The 23,772-nt window shown below is 38.2% G+C and overlaps 1 pseudogene; it reads right to left on the minus strand.

The window, feature by feature from the left end:
• Positions 1–212: 212 nt before the first annotated feature.
• Ncl-ps3 (nucleolin, pseudogene 3) overlaps positions 213–23,772 on the minus strand; it is a 415,248-nt pseudogene continuing 391,688 nt past the window's right edge.

Below are 23,772 nucleotides of genomic sequence, written 5' to 3' on the forward strand. Positions count from 1 at the left end.
ATGAGGTAGGCTCTGTTTTTTTTAAAATGAAGATGTTAATTTATTTAAAAGCTTGCAAAACATTTGTGTTGGAATATTTTTCTGGCCACAAGGGTTTTGGATCTTTCCTATCTTGGAATATACTTAGAAAGCTCTGTCTTGGGGTTGGGGATTTAGCTCCGTGGTAGAGCGCTTGCCTAGCAAGCACAAGGTCCTGGGTTTGGTCCCCAGCTCCGAATAAAAAAAAAAGAAAGAAAGAAAGCTCTGTCTTTGGACAGATAACAGAGTAAAAAACCCACAGTCCTTTCTTTAAAGAAAGAGGGAAAAATGAGATGGAAGGAACTATTCAAACTTTGTCTTCTTTCCTTGTGGATTGAAGTCTCCCCCTTCTCCTCTGCCACCTCAGCAGCCTTTTCTGCCTCCAAGTCTTCCTCTGCCTCAACCTTGACCAACAAAGCCACCTCCTACCGTAGGTTTGGCCCAGTCAAAGATAACTTTCTTTCCATCAATTTCTCCATCTTCCATAGCCTCCTTGGCAGCTTTGACATCTTCTTCAGTATGAAAATCTAGAAAACCGAGCAATTTAGAAAAAGTAGTTTCCAAATCAGTGACTATTCTTGTGTGAACAAAGACCTCAAATGATTCTTTCTAAGATCTCTTCAGTGGTATCCTCAAACAGATCTTTGACAGAGTTTTGGATTGCTGAATTCTTGAATTAAGATATCCCCTGGGTCCTTGCAACTCCAGCCTGATTGCTCTGCCCTGAATTTTCACTTAATTACAAGAATTTCAGGCTCCTTTAGCATCTTCACATAAGCAAATTCTATAAATTTTAGATTTGCCATGTGAGTTCTGGGCACTTTAATAGAAATTGCTTTCTGAAATACTTCCTTAAGAGTTTCTTCTGTTGCACTGTAGGAAGTTACTTAAAATAAAAGTCTCTGATTCACCACTCGAAGTGCTATTCTTTGCAGTTCTTTCTTGCCTTTGTCCTTTCTCTCCAGTGTAGTAGAGTGAAACAGGTCATCCTTCAATTTCTGCCCCCCGATTTTCTTCCAAGTTTTTCTCTACATCTGCCTCAGCCTTAAATTCAATGCACACAGTTCTTTCACTTTGCCCATCCTGGCTGAGTAATCTGTTCTCCATGGCATCCTCGCACACTTCTTTTAGTTCGTCCTCGGTGATGTTGAAAGAGAGGTTTTTGGCCAAAAATGTTCTTGCAGCTTTAACTTTCTTACTATCTCTTCCTTTTGTTTTTTCTAGTTCAATGTCATTACCAAACACTTTTAAACCAGTGAGATCCAAAGACTTTTCTAGGTCTTCAACAGACTCAAAGTTCACATAATCGAACTTCATATTTGTACCATTTCTAATATCCACAAGAACAAGGACATTTTTAGTAAAAAGTTCACATATGGCAACTTTTAATTCAGCAACAGACTTGTTTGGATTAAGGTTTCCAATGAACAGACTGAAAGGTGTAGTTGGTTCTGAGCCTCTTACATTTTGTTTTTTGGCTTCAGGGCATCTGTCTGGTCTATCCTTCTTCCATTTTGCAGGTGCTAATTTATCAGGTTTTTCCTCCTCTTCATCTCCCTCCTCAACTTCCTCATATTCCTCCTCTTCATCATCATCTTCTTCTTCATCTTTTTTTTTTATTAACTTGAGTATTTCTTATATACATTTCGAGTGTTATTCCCTTTCCCGGTTTCCGGGCAAACATCCCCCTCCCCCCTCCCCTTCCTTATGGGTGTTCCCCTCCCAACCCTCCCCCCATTGCCGCCCTCCCCCCATAGACTAGTTCACTGGGGGTTCAGTCTTAGCAGGACCCAGGGCTTCCCCTTCCACTGGTGCTCTTACTAGGATATTCATTGCTACCTATGGGGTCAGAGTCCAGGGTCAGTCCATGTATAGTCTTTAGGTAGTGGCTTAGTCCCTGGAAGCTCTGGTTGCTTGGCATTGTTGTACTTTTGGGGTCTTGAGCCCCTTCAAGCTCTTCCAGTTCTTTCTCTGATTCCTTCAATAGGGGACCTATTCTCAGTTTAGTGGTTTGCTGCTGGCATTCGCCTCTGTATTTGCTGTATTCTGGCTGTGTCTCTCAGGAGCGATCTACATCCGGCTCCTGTCGGTCTGCACTTCTTTGCTTCATCCATCTTGTCTAATTGGGTGGCTGTATATGTGGGGCAGGCTCTGAATGGGTGTTCCTTCAGTCTCTGTTTTAATCTTTGCCTCTCCCTTCCCTGCCAAGGGTATTCTTTTTCCTCATTTAAAGAAGGAGTGAAGCATTCACATTTTGATCATCCATCTTGAGTTTCGTTTGTTCTAGGGATCTAGGGTAATTCAAGCATTTGGGCTAATAGCCACTTATCAATGAGTGCATACCATGTATGTCTTTCTGTGATTGGGTTAGCTCACTCAGGATGATATTTTCCAGTTCCAACCATTTGCCTACGAATTTCATAAACTCGTTGTTTTTGATAGCTGAGTAATATTCCATTGTGTAGATGTACCACATTTTCTGTATCCATTCCTCTGTTGAAGGGCATCTGGGTTCTTTCCAGTTTCTGGCTATTATAAATAAGGCTGCGATGAACATAGTGGAGCACGTGTCTCTTTTATATGTTGAGGCATCTTTTGGGTATATGCCCAAGAGAGGTATAGCTGGATCCTCAGGCAGTTCAATGTCCAATTTTCTGAGGAACCTCCAGACTGATTTTCAGAATGGTTTTACCAGTCTGCAATCCCACCAACAATGGAGGAGTGTTCCTCTTTCTCCACATCCTTGCCAGCATCTGCTGTCACCTGAGTTTTTTATCTTAGCCAATCGCACTGGTGTGAGGTGAAATCTCAGGGTTGTTTTGATTTGCATTTCCCTTATGACTAAAGATGTTGAACATTTCTTAAGGTGTTTCTCAGCCATTCGGCATTCCTCAGCTGTGAATTCTTTGTTTAGCTCTGAACCCCATTTTTTAATAGGGTTATTTGTTTCCCTGCGGTCTAACTTCTTGAGTTCTTTGTATATTTTGGATATAAGGCCTCTATCTGTTGTAGGATTGGTAAAGATCTTTTCCCAATCTGTTGGTTGCCGTTTTGTCCTAACCACAGTGTCCTTTGCCTTACAGAAGCTTTGCAGTTTTATGAGATCCCATTTGTCGATTCTTGATCTTAGAGCATAAGCCATTGGTGTTTTGTTCAGGAAATTTTTTCCAGTGCCCATGTGTTCAAGATGTTTCCCTAGTTTTTCTTCTATTAGTTTCAGTGTGTCAGGTTTGATGTGGAGGTCCTTGATCCACTTGGACTTAAGCTTTGTACAGGGTGATAAGCATGGATCGATCTGCATTCTTCTACATGTTGCCCTCCAGTTGAACCAGCACCATTTGCTGAAAATGCTATCTTTTTTCCATTGGATGGTTTTGGCTTCTTTGTCAAAATCAAGTGACCATAGGTGTGTGGGTTCATTTCTGGGTCTTCAATTCTATTCCATTGGTCTGTCTGTCTGTCGCTGTACCAAAACCATGCAGTTTTTATCACTATTGCTCTGTAATACTGCTTGAGTTCAGGGATAGTGATTCCCCCTGAAGTCCTTTTATTGTTGAGGATAGCTTTAGCTATCCTGGGTTTTTTGTTATTCCAGAAGAATTTGCAAATTGTTCTGTCTAACTCTTTGAAGAATTGGATTGGTATTTTGATGGGGATTGCATTGAATCTGTAGATTGCTTTTGGTAAAATGGCCATTTTTACTATATTAATCCTGCCAATCCATGAGCATGGGAGATCTTTCCATCTTCTGAGGTCTTCCTCAACTTCTTTCTTCAGTGTCTTGAAGTTCTTATTGTACAGATCTTTTACTTGCTTGGTTAAAGTCACACCGAGGTACTTTATATTATTTGGGTCTATTATGAAGGGTGTCGTTTCCCTAATTTCTTTCTCGGCTTGTTTTTCTTTTGTATAGAGGAAGGCAACTGATTTATTTGAGTTAATTTTATACCCAGCCACTTTGCTGAAGTTGTTTACCAGCTTTAGTAGTTCTCTGGTGGAACTTTTGGGATCACTTAAATATACTATCATGTCATCTGCAAATAGTGATATTTTGACCTCTTCTTTTCCAATCTGTATCCCTTTGATCTCCTTTTGTTGTCTGATTGCTCTGGCTAGAACTTCAAGAACTATATTGAATAAGTAGGGAGAGAGTGGGTAGCTTTGTCTAGTCCCTGATTTTAGTGGGATTGCTTCAAGTTTCTCTCCATTTAGTTTAATGTTAGCAACTGGTTTGCTGTATATGGCTTTTACTATGTTTAGGTATGGGCCTTGAATTCCTATTCTTTCCAGGACTTTTATCATGAAGGGGTGTTGAATTTTGTCAAATGCTTTCTCAGCATCTAATGAAATGATCATGTGGTTCTGTTCTTTCAGTTTGTTTATATAATGGATCACGTTGATGGTTTTCCGTATATTAAACCATCCCTGCATGCCTGGGATGAAGCCTACTTGATCATGGTGGATGATTGTTTTGATGTGCTCTTGAATTCGGTTTCCCAGAATTTTATTGAGTATTTTTGCGTCGATATTCATAAGGGAAATTGGTCTGAAGTTCTCTTTCTTTGTTGTGTCTTTGTGTGGTTTAGGTATAAGAGTAATTGTGGCTTCATAGAAGGAATTCGGTAGTGCTCCATCTGTTTCAATTTTGTGGAATAGTTTGGATAATATTGGTATGAGGTCTTCTATGAAGGTTTGATAGAATTCTGCACTAAACCCGTCTGGACCTGGGCTCTTTTTGGTTGGGAGACCTTTAATGACTGCTTCTACTTCCTTAGGAGTTATGGGGTTGTTTAACTGGTTTATCTGTTCCTGATTTAACTTCGATACCTGGTATCTGTCTAGGAAATTTTCCATTTCCTGAATATTTTCAAATTTTGTTGAATATAGGTTTTTATAGTAAGATCTGATGATTTTTTGAATTTCCTCTGAATCTGTAGTTATGTCTCCCTTTTCATTTCTGATTTTGTTAATGTGGACGCACTCTCTGTGTCCTCTCGTTAGTCTGGCTAAGGGTTTATATATCTTGTTGATTTTCTCAAAGAACCAACTTTTGGTTCTTTTGATTATTTCTATGGTCCTTTTTGTTTCTACTTGGTTGATTTCAGCTCTGAGTTTGATTATTTCCTGCCTTCTACTCCTCCTGGGTGTATTTGCTTCTTTTTGTTCTAGAGCTTTTAGGTGTGCTGTCAAGCTGCTGACATATGCTCTTTCCTGTTTCTTTCTGCAGGCACTCAGCGCTATGAGTTTTCCTCTTAGCACAGCTTTCATTGTGTCCCATAAGTTTGAGTATGTTGTATCTTCATTTTCATTAAATTCTAAAAAGTTTTTAATTTCTTTCTTTATTTCTTCCTTGACCAGGTTATCATTGAGTAGAGCATTGTTCAATTTCCACGTATATGTGGGCATTCTTCCTTTATTGTTATTGAAGACCAGTTTTAGGCCGTGGTGGTCCGATAGCACGCATGGGATTATTTCTATCTTTCTGTACCTGTTGAGGCCTGTTTTTTGACCAATTATATGGTCAATTTTGGAGAAAGTACCATGAGGAGCTGAGAAGAAGGTAAATCCTTTTGCTTTATGATAGAATGTTCTATAAATATCCGTTAAGTCCATTTGGATCATGACTTCTCTTAGTCTGTCAACATCACTGTTTAAATTCTGTTTCCATGATCTGTCCATTGATGAGAGTGGGGTGTTGAAATCTCCCACTATTATTGTGTGAGGTGCAATGTGTGTTTTGAGCTTTAGTAAGGTTTCTTTTACGTATGTAGGTGCCCTTGTATTTGGGGCATAGATATTTAGGATTGAGAGTTCATCTTGGTGGATTTTTCCTTTGATGAATATGAAGTGTCCTTCCTTATCTTTTTTGATGACTTTTAGTTGGAAATTGATATTATTTGATATTAGAATGGCTACTCCAGCTTGCTTCTTTTGACCATTTGCTTGGAAAGTTGTTTTCCAGCCTTTCACTCTGAGGTAGTGTCTGTCTTTGTCTCTGAGGTGTGTTTCCTGTAGGCAGCAGAATGCAGGGTCCTCGTTGTGTATCCAGTTTGTTAATCTATGTCTTTTTATTGGGGAGTTGAGGCCATTGATATTGAGAGATATTAAGGAATAGTGATTATTGTTTCCCTTTATATTCATATTTGGATGTGAGGCTATGTTTGTGTGATTTCATTCTCTTTGTTTTGTTGCCAAGACGATTAGTTTCTTGCTTCTTCTAGGGTATAGCTTGCCTCCTTATGTTGGGCTTTACCATTTATTATCCTTTGTAGTGCTGGATTTGTAGAAAGATATTGTGTAAATTTGGTTTTGTCATGGAATATCTTGGTTTCTCCATCAATGTTAATGGAGAGTTTTGCTGGATACAGTAACCTGGGCTGGCATTTCTGTTCTCTTAGGGTCTGTATGACATCAGTCCAGGATCTTCTGGCCTTCATAGTTTCTGGCGAGAAGTCTGGTGTGATTCTGATAGGTCTCCCTTTATATGTTACTTGACCTTTTCCCCTTACTGCTTTTAATATTCTTTCTTTATTTTTTGTGTTTGGTGTTTTGACAATTATGTGATGGGAGGTGTTTCTTTTCTGGTCCAATCTATTTGGAGTTCTGTAGGCTTCTTGTATGTCTATGGGTATCTCTTTTTTTAGGTTAGGGAAGTTTTCTTCTATGATTTTGTTGAAGATATTTACTGGTCCTTTGAGCTGGGAGTCTTCACTCTCTTCTATACCTATTATCCTTAGGTTTGATCTTCTCATTGAGTCCTGGATTTCCTGTATGTTTTGGACCAGTAGCTTTTTCGGCTTTACATTATCTTTGACAGTTGAGTCAATGATTTCTATGGAATCTTCTGCTCCTGAGATTCTCTATTCCATCTCTTGTATTCTGTTGGTGAAGCTTGTATCTACAGCTCCTTGTCTCTTCTTTTGGTTTTCTATATCCAGGGTTGTTTCCATGTGTTCTTTCTTGATTGCTTCTATTTCCATTTTTAATTCCTTCAACTGTTTGATTGTGTTTTCCTGAAATTCTTTCAGGGATTTTTGTGATTCCTCTCTGTAGGCTTCTACTTGTTTATTAATGTTTTCCTGTGTTTCCCTAAGTGTGTTCATGTCTTTCTTGAAGTCCTCCAGCATCATGATCAAATATGATTTTGAAACTAGATCTTGCTTTTGTGGTGTGTTTGGATATTCCATGTTTGTTTTGGTGGGAGAATTGGGCTCCGATGATGGCATGTAGTCTTGGTTTCTGTTGCTTGGGTTCCTGCGCTTGCCTCTCGCCATCAGATTATCTCTAGTGTTACTTTGTTCTGCTATTTCTGCAGTGGCTAGACTGTCCTATAAGCCTGTGTGTCAGGAGTGCTGTAGACCTGTTTTCCTCTCTTTCAGTCACTTATGGGGACAGAGTGTTCTGCTTTCGGGCGTGTAGTTTTTCCTCTCTACAGGTCTTCAGCTGTTCCTGTGGGCCTGTGTCTTGAGTTCACCAGGCAGCTTTCTTGCAGCAGAAAATTTGGTCTTACCTGTGGTCCCTAGGCTCAAGTTCACTCGTGGGGTGCTGCCCAGGGGCTCTCTGCAGCGGCAGCAACCAGGAAGACCTGTGCCGCCCCTTCCGGGAGCTTCAGTGCACCAGGGTTCCAGATGGTCTTTGGCTTTTTCCTCTGGCGTCCGAGATGTGTGTGCAGAGAGCAGTCTCTTCTGGTTTCCCAGGCTTGTCTGCCTCTCTGAAGGTTTAGCTCTCCCTCCCACGGGATTTGGGTGCAGAGAACTGTTTATCCGGTCTGTTTCTTTCAGGTTCCGGCGGTGTCTCAGGCAGGTGTCCTGCCGCTCCTGGGCCCTCCCCCACGGGACCCCAGAGGCCTTATACAGTTTCCTCTTGGGCCAGGGATGTGGGCAGGGGTGAGCAGTGTTGGTGGTCTCTTCCGCTCTGCAGCCTCAGGAGTGCCCCCCTGACCAGGCGGTTGGGTCTCTCTCTCACCGGGTCTGGGAGCAGAGAGCTGCTGCGGGCTGGGATCCGCGGGTCTTCTTCTTCATCTTAATCCTCTCCCTTGTCATCATCCTCCTCAGCAACACTCTTCGCATTCACAGGAACTGCTTTTGCAGGCGCTATCTTATTTTGGCTGGCATGATTTCCATAATTTCTTCCTTGGAGTCATCCTCCTCCTTTTTTTCATCATCATATTCTTCACTGTCATCATCATCTTCCTCATCTTCATCCTCTGAGACAGAGGTAACAGAAGCTGCCTTTGTTGGCTTCACTCCTTTTATTATCGGTGGCTCAAAATCATCTGCTTCCTCAACATCTTCATCCTCAGCGCTGTCATCTTCATCCACTTCATATTAATCCTCATCAATGTCTTCCTTCTTGGTATTCTTACCATTCTCAGTCATATTGGCCGGACTGACGCTCCCTTTTAAACAGGAGTTGGCAACAATGTTATTGCTTGTGTGTCTCCTTCTTAACAGGTATTGAAATTAATTTGGCTGGTTTAACTACTTCCTTGGCTTGTGTAGTTGCTGACTTTTTTGCCTGTGTTAACAGCTGCTTTCTTAGCTGGTGTGATAACTGCAGCCTTTCTTGTGCATGAAACAACCACCTCTTTGCTGGAAATTGTGGTAGCCTTTTTGCTGTTTTTCTGAGGGATAACAACCTCCTCTTCTCCACTGCTGTCATCTTCCTGTTCTGACATTTCTTCCTCCTAGTATTTTCTTCCACCACCTTTGGAGGAGGAGCCATGTTCTTGGTTTTTCCAGCCTTTGCGAGTTTCACCATGATGGCAGATTATGGCCATGACATGTGTGGACAGCTAGCAACTCAGAAGAGCTTAGTGGAACCCATGTCAAGTCGACTGCAGAGGCATGTAATGAAAATTCTGGAAAATGTACAACTGCCTGCCAGCTATAGCTGGCATCTGAGTCAAAAATCTGTGTTGGAATTTTGATGGGAATGTCATTGAATCTATACTTTGCTTTTGGTAACATGGCCATTTTCACTATGTTAATCTTACCGATTTTTAAGCATGGGAAGTCATTCCATCTTCTCATACATTCTTCAAATTCTTGGTCAGAGGCATGAGATTCTTCTCGTAAAAGTCTTTCACTTTCTTGATTAGAGTCACACCACAATATCTAAGATTATTTGTGACTATTGTGAAGGGCATTTCCCTCAATTTCTTTCTCAGCAGGTCAGTGTCAGTGTTTTATCAATGTTAGAAGGAACCTAACTGAATCAACTTTTAATAAAACTATTTTTGAATAGGAGGCAAACAAGTTTTAAGTTCCCAAGAACTCCCTGGATGAGAAACATTCTGGTTGACAAGTTGAAACATAAATCATGGGCATGATACTCAGTCACAGTCAATCAAACCAACCAATGGGAAAAAAATCAGTACCACAAAGCAATGTTTTCAGGAAAGTTCAGTGTCTGAATACTGATTGGTGGGATATGTAACTATAATTTGGCACAGATAATTATTGATTTTGAGATAGTATAGCATTCTGGCTTATGGTTGAACTTCAGCATCCTAGATAGATTAATAATGGCCTGATTAAAATTAACTGCTCTTTGCTACAATGACTTGGTGTTTGAGTTGTATTGGGTACAAAAGGTCCCCAATAGCATCACATTAACACACAGTAACTACAACATATCTTTTCTTTCTTTACCTGGAAAAAATAAATCTCTTGCTTTGCTTTGTGACTCCCAGAATATCTCTCTATGACCTCATTTCCATTCATGTGCAGCTGGTGTCAATCTCTGTCTTTCCTACTTATGAAAAAAATATCAGCAAATCTCTAAAAGACAGTGATTTCCTCAGTGGAGTTCCATTAACAGTGAAACAAATTCATTTCTACAATTCATACTCTAGAATCATTTTTAATCATCTGCTTTTACTTTCCCAGTTTTCCAAAATATCTCTCCAAGCTCCCCACTGCCTCCACAAATATTCTTTATCCTGTTAACAGTCACAGCAGAAGCAGCAGCTTATCTGTTTCTTCTCACAATGTATTGCTCCATGATGAAGGGCACTTTATAAGGGGTTGAGGCTAATAATTAAGATGCTAAGTTAGTTGCCTTATGCTTTTGGAGGATGAAAATGAAAGAACAATTCTGAAAGTTGAAATGAATGTGCTAAATGTAAGCCTTCTCCCAAACACTGCATGTCCTGAATAATTATGGAATACAGGACAACCTTCCATAATTTCATATCAAATTAGTATTGAATATCTACCCTGGAAATGTCATGCCAAGGTATTGAAAGCCAGGAAGTTCTACCTTCTCAGATGAGAGCTCTTTTCCAAATATCTCCCCTATATATTAGGATAGATTCAGCGACAATATTAAGAACAATTCATATTCTAACCACATATTGTTGTCCAACAGCTTTCACCTGAGTAAATATTCTCTGAGAGACAAGTTTATTTATTGGGAATTAGGAGAATATTGCAGTTGGATTAATGGTGTCATAGCAAATGTTAGCCATATGTAAGGAACCTAGGGCATGGGGGAAAAGTGAAGTCAAAAGTTAGGAGGATTTTCTCATAAATCCGGATTGTAATTGTCTCTAGTACTTCAGACCCAGACTGATGCCAACTCAAAGTGCAACAGATATCTTCTGGAAAATTGTGATTAACTGATCCTTTCTAAATGAGTTTGTTTATATTCTTTGTGTGCAGTTGTGGTTCTGAAATCATTACACTTATAGTCAAATGGATTAAACAATCTCATATTCCAAAAACAAATAATGAAAATTTTCTGATATCTATATATTATGTTGGTCACACTGGACCTAGAATTGTGAAACAGAAAGAGATATATATTTGTTCTTAGCTACCCTTTCTTATTTTTTTTCAGTCCATAAGCCAAGTCAAGTCATTGGTGTCATGTACATTAAGGATATATCCTTCTGTTATACTTAATATAATCAAGATAACTTTTCCCAAGTTTGCCCAGATAGTAATGTAAACTATATAAGTCATCACAGAATCATCTACAATAGTCTTGTCTTCCGTGTGACAGTAGATCATCTTAAGTTGAGAAACATAATTAATCCCCATCCAGATTATACCTGACATGAAATCATAAAGACATCTATTGAGAAGAGTAAGGAGGTTTACAAAAGAGAACAGAGGCACACAGGAGGCCAGTGATGGAAGAATATTGACAAAAACCAAGGAGGCATGAAAAATACAAAATGATGTGCTCATAATACTAAGTTTTATGAGCTTATTTTGAGAGTGATAGACAATTGTCACATTATGTAACAAACGTTATACTTCATAATACTTATACGTAAATATTAGTCATGTTATTTAAATGCCTTATAATTTACAACTCATACAAATTCACATTATAGAAAACATGATGCTAACAAAAAATATTATTTTGCATGCTAATAATATGAATAACCAAAAGAGTCCATATAGCAGAGTTATTTTTCTACTTTATATGAACAGAATAATAACCTCAGAGAACTTACTCAGACTGGTACAACCAGACAATGTAAGAGCACTTCAGAATGCCATGTGCACTCGAAACTTATAAAGACTGTCAGTGAACAGCCAGCTAAAAGAACATTAATAAATTATCTTAAAAAAAAGACTGAGTCCCTAAACTATTTTAGACATTGCTTTGTTAACACCAGACCTTTCAGAAGTTTCCAAATCAGTTAATTATATTCCCCATCTTTCATTAAAATTTTTGTTGCAGTATTTTCAACGTCTAGTGCGTTGGGGCCTCTAGGTACGCTCGCACACAATCAGGACACAGGGTGTGCAGAGCAAAGGCAGAAGCAACTGCACACATTTGCAAGCTTCATTAATCCTTATATAGATATGAATATGCATTATTTCAATTTCCATTTTGGCAAGATACCATAAGATCATTATTCCCACAATACCAGGAACAACTAAAGAAAGACTAAACAAAGAAATACAACTAAACAAAGGTTTCTTCTCAAAATATTCACGTAACAAATCACACCTATTCTTATTGTCAAAGTATACACACCATTACCAAGAGAGTGTGAGAACTGCTTCCACAGTAACAGAACAGAGCAGAACATAGTTTAATGCCAAGTGAAAAAAACATTTTCTTCTCAAGGGCGGCATTCTAGCCCTTATTTGTACCTGTCAACAGCCATTACTTGACCCTGCCTGGGAGCTGCAACTCTTTGTCTTAAATATTCCTTCTCTTTTCTTTTGTTTTAAAAGTAACACTTTCTAAAACATAGAAACATTTAAACATTGAAGGGGTTTAAACATGAAAAATAAAGCAACATATTAAATAATACATATAATATTATGGCAGAACTAGCTCCTCCCAAGCTATGGAAAAAAAACTTTGAGGCCAATATTTGGGATCCAATGTAGTCAGTTGATCAGTAAATAATTTAGCTATTTCCTCAGGGCTAGTATCTTCTAGCTGTTTAAAAAAGACATTCGAACATCATATTTCAAGGCATTAATTACTTTGGTAGCACTATCATTATCTTCTAAATAGGCTTGAATTAACTTCCAATCACGTTCTCCATAATTATACATATATTCAGTAACACAAAAAGTAGTAGAATTTTAATCACATTTTAAATCCATGTATTTTTCAATAAATAACATCTTATGACCCATTATACTGTTTGTTTTAAAATGTTTACTTGATGTTGAAGTTTACTATCAATTTTAGCTTGCTCTATCCATAAGTCATGTGAATCTTTATGCTAGACTTCAGCAAAATGTTTTGTCTAAATAGGTGTTCTTAAGGCTATGCTGGAAACTGCTGCCAAAGTATCAACAGAAATAAGTCTTAAAATAGTAGCTCAATGACTCCAAAAATTCTTTACTTCTCTTCAGCATATTATTAAAAATTCAATAATCACATGATTAAGAGAATCTTGAGACCAATGACGTCCAAAATTAACAGGCATCCGTACATATAATTTTGGTGAATAATCATAACAGAATCTTGATTCATATCAAACTGAATAGATGAATTAATACATGAATACAAATGACAGTTAATACAAGCAAATCCATTAGTAAAATTAAATCTGCCTATTAAAAACAAATATGGCATAGAAATACAAGTAGTAACCTTTTCTTTCTTAAATGTGGTAAAATTATACTGAGAGTCAGATTGAGCAGTCCCTGAAAAGCTTCCATTAGCAAGGACAACTTCTTTTAATGCAGCAGCAGTCTTCCACAAATGAGTCTGAAACACAGTAGAATCTTCCACAGAGGCCAGTCAATTATCAGCAATGCCACCACCTCCCTATTCCATCAGCAAGGATCCATTAAGGTGTGATTCTCCTCTATGTTCGTCCTGGTAACACTAGATAAATCACAAGTGATAACATTCTATTCTGAACATGTATTAATAAATTGACCATAAGGACCCCAATTTATCCATTTATTTAGAATAATTTTTCCAAACATGCCAAGGCATGTTCCAAATGAATGAGCAATATTTTAAGCCTACATAAGTAAATTGAGCACAATATACTGATTCGCTAAAAAATAAAATGTTATTTCAATTTTGGTTTATAGACAAAGCTATCAATTGCTGCAAGCAAGTCCTGGAGACTGAAACATTTGTTCCTGGTAATAGCCAATTTTGTTTGATAGCACATTTATAGGCATGGTTTCTGTCCTAAACATAAAAGCATCTTTGAGCCAGCATGAGTAAAATTATACAAAGCTCCATCATGCTTATTCAAATTAGTCAAAATATTCCAAGGAGATGAAAAATATTTGGAGTGGTGTATAATACCACATCTGTTTCCCCCCAAGTAGCAGGCTCAAATAAAGGTGGATTAGGAGTATAAGCCCAATAACTCACATTGGCCTCAGGAGAAGATACTGTGAGTAAAGTACACATTGCTAAAAGTAAATGCTCAGCAGTAAAGGACTTTCTCATACAAGACAACAAGTTTTTGTCCTTCAGTGGTTAAATGCTTCACCTGACCCCACATAGGAAATGGGGTTGTCACTGCACATATCCTTTGCAATTGTTGTTTATCAACCTTAAGAGAATTCATGGCCTTAGTAATGGAGGACAACTCCTTGATCTCTGAAGGACTTCCATCAGGAGAAAATACAGCTGGTTTAATTGGATTCCTCTGGGGTTAGGGCTCAGATCTTATCAGTCCATGCTTGGATCCATCTCTTGCATATCCAGAATTGTATCACATCCTGAAATGAGACAAAACCCTATCCCCTACCTAAATCCAGTAATGTACCTCCCTGTCATTCAGCAGCTTGGGCAGTTTTTATCTATACTGGCTGTTCCATGCCTTGAGGGGGAAGATCAATAAAGTGTCTATCTGCTCTTGATAAAACCTCACCTTGTGGTAAATTAAGAAAATTAATAAGAAATAATGATTGTGTCAATATAGCTCTGTGATTAGTCTGCAAAACTCTATTCAAGCTGTATAAAGTCATCTCTTTTCCTCCTTTTAAATTTTGTAATTTGTTGTTTCAGGGTATGGTGTTCTCTTTCAAGAAAAGCTTGTCTTGTGAATTATATTCTATATCAGTAATATATACAATATGATATTGTTGACAAAATTGTTTAAATTTTTAGAAATATACGCTGGTACATTATCAGTTTTAATTTTAGAGGGTAGTCCTGTAACACCAAACATTTCCAATAGATGCTGTATAACATGGACAGTGTGTTCTCCAGGCAAATGACATAGCTCATAAAATTTTGAAAAAGCATCTATGCTTACATGTGTATATGAAAGGGGGCCAAACACAAAATATGGGTTACATCCATTTTCCACAATTCATTAGGTTGTATTCCTCTGGGATTAGTGCTAGACAGAATACATCTTATATGTAAAGGCTTACAAATAAGACAATTAGCAATAATTTGTTTCGCTTGAGAATAGGGAATCTTATATTTAATGTGTAAATATCCTGCATTGGCATGATTATGACTATGTTCTTCTTCTAGGGTAGCAAATGCCACTAATTAATCTACCATATGATTGCCAAATGTTAAACGTCCTGGCAAGTTTGAATGTGATCTAATATGTGTAATAAATGTTCTAGAGTTTTGTAATAAAAATAGTCCTCTAATATGTGAAAACAACATATTTAATGTAGGCATATATGTAGAAATAACAGCAGTTGCAATATTTTGTACTACTCCCACAACATAAGCTGAATCAGCTATAATATTTACATCATGAGTCAAATCCTGCAATACATTAATTACTGCGAACATTCAATTTTATTGTACTGACCCAAAAGAAGATTCTTGTACCCAAGATTTATCTTTGGTCCAATAATCACTCTTGGTTCTAGAGTCATCAGTAAACACAGTAAAGACAGGTGGTAATGGATCAATAGAAATTAGTGTATTTATCACAAATTTTTGTTTTCTAAGCAATCCTACAATTTACTATGGGGAAAATGAAATTCAATATTTCCAGTTAAGAAAACATGGTTAATTGAAAAACATCAGACATCTGCATTAAAGATTCAATTTTATCTTTACTTAATGGGAAAAAATAGCAGCACAATCATTACCACCACAGTGTTGCAGGTCTTTGTCTCCTTGTTTAACAAATGAAATTTGTTCCTCATAAGTGGTTAATGTTTTACTAAATTTATCTTTAGTATATATCCATTCTAAAGGCAAATCATCTTGAGCTAAAATGCTTATATAATATTGAAAAGTATTTAAAATAAAATTTAATAGCTCTATCTTGATCAAGGCAGGCCAAAAATGTATTTTTCCATTTTCAGAAAAGATATTCTTGCATGCCTTCATACAAGCATTAATATCTCCAGTCTCCTTTATAAGTAATAATGCTCTCTCATAGTCTTCATTAGCATTTTCAAAAGGAAGCATTTTCAGGAGTTGTCCTCTAGCTTCCTCTTTTATCACTGTTTTCTCCAATGTTAATTTTAGTATAGGTAAAAACTTGATATATATGGAACCTCGTGATCCCAGCCCACAACTCCCTGCTCCCAAACCTGTGGGAGAGACAGCTCACAGCCCAGACAGTTGGGCACTCCTGAGACTGCAGGGCACGAGAGAACACATATACTGTCCAACCTTGCCCACATCACTGGCCAAAGAGGGAAATGTATACGGCCTCTGGGAACAGGAAGATGGGGCACTCAAGCTGCAGGTCCACTGCAGTCAAGACACTGCCCTGATCTGAAGGGACCCGGTCAAATAGCTCCCTGCACCCAAATTCTATGGGAGGGAGAGCTAAACCTTTGGAGGTGTAGACACAAAGGGAGATACCACCGGATGAAGAAAACTAAAGGAAGAGACAAGGAGCCACAGATACAAGCATCACCAACAGAATACAAGAGATGGAAGAGAGAATCTCAGGAGCAGAATGTTCCATAGAAATTATCGACCCAACTGTTAAAGATAATGTAAAACGGAAAAAGCTACTGGCCCAAAACATACAGGAAATCCAGGACTCAATGAGAATATCAAACCTAAGGACAATAAGTACCAGTAAATATCCTCAACAAAATCATAGAAGAAAACTTCCCTAACCTAAAGAAAGAGATGCCCAAAAACATACAAGATGCATACAGAACTCAAAATAGATTGGACCAGAAAAGAAACTTCTCCTGTCACAAAATAGCCAAAACACGAAATGCATAAAAAGAGAAAGAATATTAAAAGCAGTAAGGGCAAAATGTCAAGTAAAATATAAAGGTAGACCTATCAGAATTACCTATCAGAGAATACGAAAGCCAGAAGATCCTGGACAGATGTCATACAGACTTTAAAAGAACGCAAATGCCAGCCCAAGTTACAATATCCAGCAAACTTCTCAATTAACATAGATAGAGAAACCAAGATATTCCATGACGAAACCAAATTTACACAATATCTTTCTACAAACCTAGCCTTATAAAGGATAATAAATGGTAAAGCCAAAAACAAAGAGGCAAGCTATACCCTAGAAAAGGCACGAAACTGATCGTTTTGCAACAAAACAAAGAGAAGATAAGCACACAAATATAATCTCACATCCAAATACAAATATAACAGGAAGCAACAATCACTATTCGTTAATATCTCTCAAAATCAATGGACTAAATTCCCTAATAAAAAGACACAGATTTAAAAAGTGGATACGTGGGGTTGGGGGTTTAGCTCAGTGGTAGAGCTCTTGCCTAGCAAGCGCAAGGCCCTGGGTTCGGTCCCCAGCCCTGAAAATAAAAAGAAAAAAAAGTGGATACGCAATGAGGACCCACCATTCTGCTGCCTACAGGGAACACACCTCAGAGACAAAGACAGACACTACCTCAGAGTGAAAGGCTGGAAAACAACTTTCCTAGCAAATGGTCTAAAGAAGCAAGTGGAGTAGCCATTCTAATATTGAATAAAATTGATTTTCAGCCAAAAGTCATCAAAAAAGATAAGGAAGGACACTTCCTATTCGTCAAAGAAAAATCCACTAAGATGAATTCTCAATCCTAAATATCTATGCTCCAAATACAAGGGCACCAACATACATAAAAGAAACGTTACTAAAGCTCAAAGCACACATTGCACCTTGCACAATAATAGTAGGAGATTTCAACACCCCACTCTCATCAATGGACAGATCATGGGAACAGAAATTAAAGAGAGACAGAGACAGAGTAAGAGAAGTCATGAACTAAATGGACTTAACAGATATTTATAGAATATTCTATCCTAAAACAAAAAGATATACATTCTTCTCACCACCTCATGGTACTTTCTCAAAAATTGACCATATAATAGGTCATAAAACAGGCATCGACAGACACAGAAAGATAGAAATAATCCCATGTGTCTTATCAGACCACCATGGGCTGAAGCTAGTCTTCAATAAAAATAAGGAAAGAACGCCCACATATACAGGGAAGTTGAACAATATCCTTCTCAATGATAACCTGGTCAAGGAAGAAATAACGAAATTAAAGACTTCTTAGAATTTAATGAAAATAAAGGTACAACATACCCAAACTTGTGGGACACCATGAAAGCTGTGCTAAGAGGAAAACTCATAGCTCTGAGTGCCTGCAGAAAGAAACAGGAGAAAGCATATAGCAGTAGCTTGAGAGCACACCTAAAAGCTCTAGAACAAAAATAAGCAAATACACCCTGCAGTTGTAGAAGGAAGGAAAAAATCAAACTCAAAACTGAAATCAACCAAGTAGAAACAAAAAGCACTATACAAAGAATCAACAAAACCAAAAGCTGGTTCTTTGCTAAAATAAACAAGATAAAAAAAACCTTAGCCAGACTAACCAGAGGACCCAGAGAATATGTCCCAATTAACAAAATCAGAAATGAAAAGGGAGACATAAGAACAAAGCCAGAGAGAATTCAAAATATCATCAGATCCTACTACAAAAGCCTATATTCAATAAAACTTGAAAATCTGGAGGAAATGGACAATTTCCTAGACAGATACCAGGTACCAAAATTAAATCAGGAACAGATAAACCATTGAAACAAACCCATACCTCCTAATGAAATAGAAGCAGTCATTAAAAGTCTCCCAACCAAAAAGAGCCCAGGTCCAGATGGGTTCAGTACAGAATTCTATCAGACCTTCATAGAGGACCCCATACCAATACTTTCCAAACTATTCCACACAATTGAAACAGATGGAGCGCTACCGAATTTCTTCTATGAAGCCACAATTACTAGTATAACTAAACCTCGCAAAGACCCTACAAAGAAAGAGAAATTCAGACCAATTTCCCTTATGAATATTGACGCAAAAATACTCAAAAAAATTCTTGCAAACCGAATCCAAGAGCACATCAAAACTACCATCCATCATGATGCATCCAGGGATGCAGGGATGGATTTATATATGGAAACCAACAACATAATCCACTATATAAAAAAAACTGAAAGATAAAAACAACGTGATCATTTCATTAGATGTTGAGAAAGCATTTGACAAAATTCCACACCCCTTCATGATCAAAGCCCTGGAAAGAATAGGAATTCAAGGCCCATACCTAAACATAAAAAGTATAAGCCATATACAGCAAACTAGTAGCTAATATTAAACTAAATAGAGAGAAATTTGAAGCAATCCCACTAAAATCAGGGACTAGACAATGCTGCTCACTCTCTCCCTACTTATTCAATATATTTCTCGAGGTTTTAGCCAGAACAATCAGACAACAAATGGAGATCAAATTGATACAGATAGTAAAGGAAGAAGTCAAAGTATCACTATTTCCAGATGATATGATAGTATATTTAAGTGATCCCAAAAGTTCCACCAGAGAACTACTAAACTGGATAAATACCTTCAGCAAAGTGGCTAGGTATGAAATTAACTCAAATACATCAGTAGCCTTCCTCTCCACAAAAGAGAAACAAGCCGAGAAATAAATTAGGTAAACGACACCCTTCATAATAGTCCCAAATGATATAAAATACCTCGGTGTGACTTCAACCAAGCAACTGAAAGATCATAATGACAAGAACTTCAAATCTCTGAAGAAAGAAATTGATGAAAATCTCAGAAGATGGAAAGATCTCCCATGCTCATGAGTTGGCAGAAATGATATATTAAAAATGGCCATTTTACCAAAAGCACTCTGAAGATTCAATTCAATGCCCATCAAAATACCAAACCAATTCTTCAGAGAGTTAGACAGAACAACTTGGAAATTCATTTGGAATAACAAAAAAACCCAGGATAGCTAAAACTATCCTCAACAATAAAAGGACCTCCAGGGGAATCACTATTCCTGAACTCAAGCTGCATTACAGAGCAATAGTGATAAAACGTGAATGGTTTTGGTACAGAGACAGGTAAATAGACCAGTGGAACAGAATCGAAGACCCAGCAATGAACCCACACACCTATGGTCACTTCATTTTTGACAATGGAGCCAAAACCACCCAATGGAAAAAAGATAGCATTTTCAGCAAATGGTGCTGGTTGAACTGGTGGTCAGCATGTAGAAGAAGGCAGATCGATCCCTTCTTATCACCTTGTACAAAGCTTAAGTCCTAGTGTATCACGGACCTCCACATCAAACCAGATACACTCAAACTAACAGAAGAAAAAGTGGGGAAGCATCTGGAACACATGGGCACTGGAGAAAATTTCCTGAACAAAACACACATGGCTTATGCTCTAAGATCAAGAATTGTCAAATGGGATCTCATAAAACTACAAAACTTCTGTAAGGCAAGGGACACTGTGGTTAGGAAAAAATGGCAACCAACACATTGGGAAAAGATCTTTACCAATCCTACAACTGATAGAAGGCTTGTATCCAAAATATACAAAGAACTCAAGAACTTAGGTGGCAGGGAGACAAATAAGCCTATCCAAAAATGGGATTCAGAGCTAAACAAGGAATTCACAGATGAGGAATGCCAAATGGCTGAGAAACGCCTAAAGAAATGTTCAACATCTTTAGTCATAAGGGAAATGCAAATGAAAATAACCCTGAGATTCCACCTCACACCAGTCAGAATGGCTAAGATGAAAAACTCAGATGACAGCAGATGCTGGCGAGAAGGTAGAGAAAGAGGAACTCTACTCTATTGTTGGTGGGATTGCAGACTGGCACAACCATTCTGGAAATCAGTCTAGAGGTTCCTCAGGAAATTGGACATTGAACTACCTGAGGACCCAGCTATACCTCTCTTGGGCATGTACCCAAAAGATGCCCCAACATATAACAAAGTCACATGCTCCACTACGTTCACAACACACTTATTTATAATAGCCAGAAGCTGGAAAGAACCCAGATGCCCTTCAACAGAGGTACGGATACAGAAAATGTGGTATATCTACACAATGGAATACTACTCAGCTATCAAAAACAATGTCTTTGCGAAATTCATAGGCAAACGGATGGAACTGGAAAATATCATCTTGAGTGAGGTAACCCAATCATACAAAAATACACAAGGTATGCACTCATAAGTGGATATTAGCCCAAATGCTCCAACTACCCTTGATGCACAGAACACATGAAACTCAAAAAGGATGACCAAATTGTGAAAGCTCCACTCCTTCTTTAAAAGGGGAACAAGAATACCCTTGGGAGGGAATATGGAGGCAAAGAGTAGAACAGAGCCAGAAGGAACACCCATTCATAGCCTCCCCCACATGTGACCCATACATATACAGCCACCAGACTAGATAAGATCTTTTAAGCAAAGAAGTGCAGGGTGACAGGAACTGGATATAGATCTCTCCTGAGAAACACAGCCAGAATAAAACAAATGCATAGGCAAATGCCAGCAGCAAACTACTGAACTGAGAACGGGACCCCCGTTGAAGGAATCAGTGAAAGGACTCAAAGAGCTTCAAGGGGCTCAAGACCCCTTATGAACAGCAATGCCAACCAACCAGAGCTTCCAGGGACTAAGCCACTACCCAAAGACTAAACATGGACTGACCTTTGGCTCCAACCGCATAGGTAGCAATGAATAGTCTAGTAAGAGCACCAGTGGAAGGGGAAGCCCTTGGTCCTGCCAAGACTGAACCCCCAGTGAATGTGATTGTTGGGGGAAGGGCGGTAATGGGGGCAGGATGGGGAGAGGAACACCAGTATAGAAGGGTAGGGAGATTGGTTAGGGGTGTGTTTGCAGGCTGAGAAATCGGGAAAGGGAATAACAATCGAAATGTAAATAAGAAATACACAAGTTAATAAAGATGGAGAAAAATACATTCTTAAAAAGGCAAAAATTAAAACAAATAAACAACCAAGAAAAACGAAAAAAAAAAACAATTGAAATGTAAAGAAGACATGCCCAATTTAATAAAGATGGAGAAAATAAAAATTAAAAAAACCTGCATACATACACCTTTAAAAAAAGAAGACAGAGTAGTTGGTATTAAGTTTAAACTCCCAGGAAAGAACTGAAAATGGAAACACTTTTCCTCAGACTACATAATGAATGCTTTGTATGCAGAATGGTCAATAAAGTACTGGCCAAAGGGAAAAAAAAACTTAATGTATGTTTCATATAAAGTTATTGCCTTTTTCAAACAACCAATATCATCAATATCATCCGGTTGGGCCACACTTTGAACCAATGCTTGCCTAATTATAGGAAAAGAAAAAGTAGGTAATTCATCATCATCAACATCTGATTCTTATCATTAACAAGTCATCCTCGGGAAATGATGTAGAAAAAAAACTGTTTCAGGCAGTAGTGCAGATGATGAAACTTTTACTTTTGCTTGTGTCGTTCGTGGCACAGTTAGTTTTAAAGAATTAAAATCTTTCTGCAACTGATCAGTCTTCCCTGACAATTGTTTAAGAGACTCAGAAGCATCATACAAAGGTAGTGTCAGACTTTCTGGGTTAATAATTCTTGTTTATTCATATTTATCTCTTCCTTGACTTCCTCATCTAAATTTAAATCCATTATTGAAGGCATAGCTTCATGTTCTATAGTCATTATCACCCTTTCTTCATTCATGGCCTTGAAAACAGTAAAAATAACAGCCCAAATAGACCAGAAACGAATTGGAACCTTTTTCCCTGCCTGACAGCCTTTTCCACATTACCTTTAACTTTGATCCAGATATCAGAATCTCTGGTACCCTCATCAAGGAACCAAGGATTATACTCTCTTGCTGTCTCTAAACACATTTCTAAATCAGACTGAGATATGAATTGCCTGCACTTTTATAAGATGTTTAAGCTTAGCAAGATGAATAAAATATTTATCTTGTCCCATTTCCTGTAATAAAATAAACTTACCTTACCCGACCATCCTGACTTATCTTGAGGGTCCCTGTTCAGGTGCCATTTGTCAACATCTAGTCCGTAGGGGCCCCTGGGTATGGTCGCACACAACCAGGACACAGAGGGTGCAAAGCAACTGCACACAGTTGCAAGCTTTATTAATCCTTATATAGATATGAATATGCATTACTTCAATTCCCATTTTGGTAAGATACCATAAGATCATTATTCCCACAATACCAGGAACTTAGGCAAGACTAAACAAAGAAATACAACTAAACAAAGGTTTCTTCTCAAAATATTCACATAACAATTCACCCACTTCTTATTATCAAAGTATACTCACCCTTACCAAAAGAGTGTGAGAACTGCTCCCACAGAAACAGGACAGAGCAGAACATAGTTTAAGGCCAAGTGAGAAAAACATTTTCTTCTTAAGGGCGGCATTCCAGTCCCTACTTGCACCTGTCACCAGTCATTACTTGACCCTACCTGGGAGCTGCATCTCTATGTATTAACACAGCCTGAATACTGAGACCAAGGCTCCTTCATAGGTAAAGCCACCTGATCAGTTTTCACTCAACAAAGGAGGTATTGAACACCAGTAGAACCAAGGCTACCTGCTCTTGATTTGCTTGAATGAAAAGGTAGCAGAGAGAGTTGATCTCCAGCTGTACACAATCCTCACTTGCTCTGGACTCTCCTACTATAATCCTCATCTCCTCTTTCACCTCACCTGAATTCAATCCACAGATGTAGACAGCTAGCAACACCCAGCCCAGAAGGTGGCTCATCACTTCCAGTTGCATGTAGATGGCACACACAGAAGCAAACCTTGCCTCTGCCTTTTTACTTTCTCTTTCTGTTCCTCCTACTTGGTCTGCTAACATGCCCATTCTCAACAGTGAATTCTCCTTGTCCTAAATTTCATGGAGTGATTCAACACATTACAAACATCTACCTTAGAATGTTCTATGGTGTCAATCTCACCGTGTTATGTTTTAAGGAGCTTTTGGTTTCGCTAAAATGACAGCCAATCTGAAAACATTTCAACCTTATTATTTTATGTTTG

Source organism: Rattus norvegicus, chromosome 1 (genome assembly GCF_036323735.1).
Source record: "Rattus norvegicus strain BN/NHsdMcwi chromosome 1, GRCr8, whole genome shotgun sequence".
NCBI classification, from domain to species: domain Eukaryota; kingdom Metazoa; phylum Chordata; class Mammalia; order Rodentia; family Muridae; genus Rattus; species Rattus norvegicus.